A 6,585-nucleotide genomic window follows, 5' to 3' on the forward strand; every position below is an offset into this window, starting at 1 on the left:
GAGCTTGGTGTGTTCTCACAACAGAGGGCTGGTACATACAGGTGGAACAGAGATTGGTGTGTTCTCACAACAGAGGGCTGGTACATACAGGTGGTACAGAATGGGCAAGGGAAAGAATGAAACAAGATGGAGGTTAATAAATACCCAAGGGTCATATTATGCAGAGCCTTGTATGCTATGGGAAGGAAATTGGACTTTATACATGAGATAGGGGACATTGGAAGGTTTTGAGAAGGGAATGCTTTGATCTGACTTACTATTTTCTAAAGGTTGTTCTAGCTGCTGTGTGGATGACATGAGTGAAAGCTGGGAAACACTTAAGAAGTTGTGGTAGTCTAAGATGGTGCCCTGAATTAGGCTGCTGCCTAATGTCACTCCATTTAGATAGCAGAAGCCTGAGAGTGGTACAAAAATCCATTCTTTTGTATATCTCAAAGATTTTAATACCCAGTTTTGATAGACAAAATCACATTTCCATCAAATTTTCTTATGTGCAACAAAATGTACTAGTTTAAAAAATGTGGATTCTTCAACCTTCCCCTACTTTTTTTTGCTTTTCAAAACTGAGCACTAGATATTTTTGATGTACATAACATGATAATATGTGTCCATTTTAGTTGCACGTTTTAGGAATAAACAAAATCCATGATATTTTGGTAAGTCATAATGTATTTATAAAATGAAAAGCTCTCTATCAAAATACACTCTTCACTAGGAAAAATAAAAACAAGACAAATAGATCTATGCAAAGTAAAAATTAACTTTGGTAGATTTCAGTGTAGAACAGTCCATAGCAAACATATTTGCCCTTATTCCCCCATAGCTGTTCATCTTCCAAGTCAAGATTTTAAAAATATTTTTAATTGAGATTAATATGTTGACATTTGTTTCTCATTTCACATCATCTTCAGCCAAGCTCTGAGCACTTATAATTCTACGACTAATTATTGGAAGCTTAGAAGCATCTGCTACACTGGTGGTGGGAGTGTTTGCTGTAACACTTGCAGTAACTTCTGTGGCTGTCTACACACCACAATTACATTGGTCAGATGATCTACACCCTTTTCATATTCACCTTAGGCTAGTAACTCTTCACCCAGCTATATTTCTTCAAGGAAGAATTTCTGAATAGCCTCAGCACCTTTAAGGTCTAGTAATTTGGAGAGTCCAGCTCTCTCCTTGGCAAACTTCTGTTTCTTTTTTTGTTCTCTGAGCCTGTTCTTGATGTTGGGATCATTCTGTCTCTTGGTCAAAGTAAATGCAGTACCTGATGAAGAGGGCACTGCACATGTGCGGTGCCACTGTTCAGGCCCACCATCCTTTCTCCACCACTGAGAGAGGTCAGCGGCTGAGGAGGCCAGGGAAAAAGCCATTTGTCACTAACCCTCAGAGTTGATAGTGCTGCTCAAACTGACGCCTGCAGCGAGGGAATGGTAATGGTTGAAGGCCCAAAAATCCATTCTGCTCATATAAACACACTATCAAGGCCATTGTTTCCTGGAAAACTTTTGAAGCTAAGATTCTGTATATTGCTAATTCTGTGATCAGTGGATCAGTGGTTGGAATACATATGCCATGACTTGCCCTAGGGATAAATGGCCCTGTTTATCAGTTGCAGGGGTGGGGAATCTTTTGTTCTGCCAAGGGCCATTTGGATATTTATAACATTATTCACAGGCCATACAATATCATCAAGTTAAAAATTAGGCCGCTTTATTTGGTCAAACATTTAATTAACTCACCCCTAATGCCTTGGATGGATCAGACCAAATGATTTCGTGGGCCTTAGACCAGACATTCCCCACCCCAGAGTTAATGGGTTAATAGGAGAGATGATAACTGGAAAACAATACAATGTTGAAGGGGCTTACTAAATTTTAAAGAGCCTAACTAATCCACAGCACTGGGTCTTTTATGTTTACTATTGGGAAGAGGGACAGGGAGAGAAAGAGAGAGGAACTGTGCATTAGAGAGAGTTTATAAATTAGAGGAAGAGATCAAGACATGAACACAAATAGAAATAACACAATAGAGAATGAGGTAAGTATATGAAGGTAGAGATAAATACAATCAACTATTTCTATCATTTATTTAGCACACAATTTATGCTGAGCACTGCGTTGGGTGTTTGACATATGTTCTCATTTAATCGTACAAATTCTATGGAATAGATACTATAATCACCCATGATAATCATGATAATGATGGTGATAATAACAGCTAACATGAAATTAGTGCCTCATATCAGCCAGTCACTAGGTTAGGTGTTTTGAAATACTTTATATATGTAAATCTTCAGTCTACAGATGAGAATAATTTGGTCCAGAAAGGATAGGTGTCTTATCCAAGATCGCAGACCTGGGTAGGTGCAGCTCTGATATTCAGGTTTGATTCTCAAACCCAGACTCTTAAAGTGTTGTGGGAGTTCAGAGCAGACAGGTCCTACCTTGTTCTGGGAGGTGCATGTGTGCAGGGAGGAAGCCACAAAAAAGGAAGAAAGGAGTAAAGATGCTGAAAGAGAGGCCTATTCAGGGCCCACCAAGTGGCTCCACTTGTAAGAGCTGAGGCTGTGTGATGAGAAATGGCAAGGCAGTTCTCCTTCCCCTTTTTGCTCCTAATCACCTCACCTGTGCCAGCCAGGGTCTGAGCCTACCATCAAGATTGTTTTGTCACTCAGGGCTTGATATTGAGGTGCCTTGGTCCTCCTAAGGCACCCAGAAGTTCAAACAGCCTTAATTCCACTCCAAGGGATGACAAGATTATAGATTTTTAAAACTCAAACCATGATGAGTAGGGGGTTGGTAGTCACCTCTTTTAGCTTTCTTCAGTGGAAGCAGTCCTTGAGCATTTAGAACATATACAAGATTTGAAAAGAACAAATAATCCAGAAGAGCCAGCAACCAGCACCTTGCACAACACCTCATCAAGCCAACAAAGAAAGGTCATCATGAAACACTGCTTGTAACAGCAAAAATTTGCCAATGATCTAAATAACCATCAATATGGATTAATTAGATAAATTAGAAAACAACCACAGAAAAGAACACTATGTTTTTGTTTAAAAGGATGGGGCAGAACTATATGTTCTGACAAGGAAAGATGTTTCCAAAAGATTATAAGTGAAAAAAGCAGGTCCCAAAACAGTCTCTATAGTATGGTTCTATTAAGTCACAGACTCATTTATGTTTTCACAAAACTGTTAACCAGTTATCTGGTATATTGTAGGCATAGATTTACACAGGATCTTGCACTTTCTAATTTGTATACCTTTGGATGCTATTGACCTTTACAGCAAGCCAATATTACTTTTATAATTGGACAAACTATAATAGCTTCCATTTTGCAAAACAAAAGGCTCCATTTTAGATTATCCTCTAGCCTGTCTTTTATAAACATAACATATCTTGTATTCAGCAGTGCATCTGAAATTGTTTCCTATAACTTTCTCACGAATGAACTATGGTAAGACAGCAACATATTAAGAATAACACAGGTCAAATAGATTAGCATTTGATTAAATAATTTTACTCAAAATATAGGTGGCAACCAGCATAAAATTCTCCAGAGAAAGGCCATAGGGATTTTCCACTTTAATTAATAACTTAAATTACACATAAAATGTACTTACCACGTCTGAAAATGATTCAAAGCTGGCAGGGATAACAGATATATTGGAGAACAAAATTGAGATTCAAAATGAGTTCAGATGGACTGGAATACTGGGCTAAAATTAAAAAAAAAATAAGGTGAAATTTATAAAATAAAGAAAACACAGCCTCTGTTAAAAATTTTAAAGTCTATAGTGTAAGACCAGAATAAGGTAAGCATGGCTTGCTGGCAGCTTACATAATAACAAACAAATAAACAAACCAAAAAAGTTGTAGGGGTCTGAGATGACCCAAAAGCATAAATTGAGTCAGAAGTTTAATGTAGCTAAATTATTCAACTGCTCAAAACAGAGCATAATTTCCAGTTGTATTAATCAAAATATGGTTTCTAGATCCCACAATACAGTTTTCACACTGCAATCTGTGCTGTTTCCTCCTGGAATCTCTTATTTAATTCTAGGCACCACATTTTAGAAGGGCCACTGAGAAAGTGGAAGATATCCAGAAGAAGGCCACAAGATTGATGAAGGGATGCAAAACCACCCCATAACAGGAGTGTCTCTGGAAGGGACCAGAGACATGTACCCTGAAAAAGAGAATTGTCAGGGGACATATAAGATATCCACTTGCTTTCAAATCTCAAAAGTGTTTTACTATAGAATGCATATAATTATTCTGGGTTGCCCAGGTGACAGAACTTAGGCTAATGCTGCCCAGTGGTGGCAAGGAGGCAAATTTTCAGTAAACCTATCTATCAAAAGACTTTCTAACCTTGAAAGGGTCCTGCAAAAACCTGAGTAGGCTAGTGAGGCAGTGAGTGCTTTAAGTCAAGAGTGGATGAACAGATACCAGTGGTGGAATTACATTCACTGGGTCCCTTTCAGCTCTATAAGATTGCATCTCTTTCTCCTATTCTCCATGTCACCAATTCCACTCTACTGCCTCCTCTGACCAATGATCCCTCTCTCTGTAATCTGCAGAGTGATAAGGACAGCTCTGCAGAAACTGCTAGGACTTTGGCTCTTGTTTACTATTGTACAAAATCTATGGAGGGAAAACCCATAGCAGGACCAAATGGCTATGTCTTATCATGTGATTCCCCTCCCCCACATAAGATAGATCCTCCAATGGGTTTCAATCTCACTCCTTGTAAATGGAAGTCCTCACAATGGTGGACAAAACCCCAAACTAAGTGCCCTTGTGACTTCTCTGACCTCCTATCCTATTACCCTTTCTCTTGTTCACTCCGCTCTGGTTACACACATGCTTCTTGACTGTTTGTTAAATGCCAGGCATGGTCCTAACTTGGGGGCTTTGTTCCTGTTGATCTCTCTGGCTGAAATGCTCTTCCCTGAGATGATACTGGAATGGCCCTCTCTCTTACTTCCTTCAGAGCTGGACTCAAAGATCATCTTCCCAGTGAAGTCTCCCCTGACCACCCTCTTTAAAATTGTTGGCCACACTTCTCCCCATATCAAAACTCCTTATCAGCCCATCTTAAGGTGTTTTTCCCATAGTGCTTAATATCATCTAACAATATTTTCTTTTTTATTTTATTTTCCTATATCCCTCTATTGGTCTGTAAGCTTTTTGAATGCAGAGATCATGTCTGTCATCTTTTTTGTTGAATCTCTGCCCTGGGAACATTGGCTAGTACATTTACTGAAGATGACCCAAAGTTGGCAGAAATATCAAATATACTAAAGAACTAAACTGAGATTCAAATGAGCTCAGATAGGCTTGAGTATGGGGTGCTCTGTAAGTGTTTAATGATATGGCCACTTGTATCCCAGATCCATGCCCTTTTCTGCAGTCTTGATTTTCTCAACAAAAGCAATTTCAGATTTAAGAACTCAATCTCAATATGATAACAAGGCGTTGTATCTCAGTAGTTAGATTTGGGTTGTTTGGTTTATCTTTCTCAATTATTTTGTTATGCAGTCATATTATGTTAATGATTGCCAGGCCATAATCATTGTAATGTCTATTGAGTGCTTATCATGTGCCAGGCATTACGATAGGCACTTTACTTGCATTAATTCATTTTAATCCTCACATTAGCCCTTTTCAGTCGGCACTAATGTTATTCTGATTTTAAAGACCAGAAAAACCAAGAAACAGGGAAGTGATATTATGATATTAGAGGCCCAGTGCACAAAATTAGTGCATGGATAGGGTCCCTAGGCCTGGCTGGCAATCAGAGCCTATCTGAGGGGTGATCGGTGGGGGAATTGGGGGGCCCATGTTCACACCTGCCTTGGCTGGCCTGGGGCCTACAGGCTGGGGGCAGCTCCTGAATTGAGCGTCTGCCCCTGGTGGTCAGTGTGCATCATAGCAACCGATTGTTCCACCATTCATTCAGTTTGCATATTAGGCTTTTATTATATAGGATGACTTGTTCATGGTAATATGACTAGTATCAGGTAGATTCCAAAGCCCATGTTATTACCTCCTGACTTCAGTGTAAGATGAAAATTGATAATGATAGCTAAAAATTATTTAGTACCAACTATGTATCAGGCACTTTTCTAAATGTTTAAAATACATCACCTCATTTAATGCTCAAAAGAACTATATAAGGTGGAAACAGTTATTATGACTATTTTACAGTACTAGGACCTCCCATAATGTAATGAACCACACCCACTGTCTCACTTGAATTCTGCTTTGGTGTCATGAATAGCATGCTTTGATTTTCTCTTCTGTTTTCTAGCCAAGTGAAGAATCCCAAGAAGCGATCATTTGCCAATCTTTCCTTGAACCCTTCATCCATGTAGATTAGGCCTCCAACACATGTGACTTCAGCCCTTGCTTTTGCTGTTGTCTCTTTCTAAGATGCCCTCCTTTTTCCTCTGACAACCCAATCCTACCAACTTTTTCTCAAAGCACAGCTCAAATGCAACTCCTTCCCGAGATCCTTCCATGATCAGCCTTCCCATCACAATCTCTTTCATCATAGTCTATACATTTTGTTCAG

The 6,585-nt window shown here is 39.1% G+C and overlaps 1 protein-coding gene and 1 pseudogene across 1 annotated transcript in view; both read right to left on the reverse strand.

The window, feature by feature from the left end:
- PAK3 (p21 protein (Cdc42/Rac)-activated kinase 3) overlaps window positions 1-3,720 on the reverse strand; it is a 310,496-nt gene extending 306,776 nt beyond the window's left edge. The window contains exon 1 of the mRNA XM_006765157.2: window positions 3,629-3,720. The gene's annotated coding sequence lies outside the window, so the exon portion shown is untranslated. The remainder of the gene's footprint in view (window positions 1-3,628) is intronic.
- LOC102754997 lies at window positions 632-1,290 on the reverse strand (annotated as a pseudogene).
- Window positions 3,721-6,585: the final 2,865 nt, after the last annotated feature.

The sequence above is a fragment of the Myotis davidii genome, unplaced genomic scaffold, assembly GCF_000327345.1.
Source record: "Myotis davidii unplaced genomic scaffold, ASM32734v1 scaffold941, whole genome shotgun sequence".
NCBI lineage: Eukaryota > Metazoa > Chordata > Mammalia > Chiroptera > Vespertilionidae > Myotis > Myotis davidii.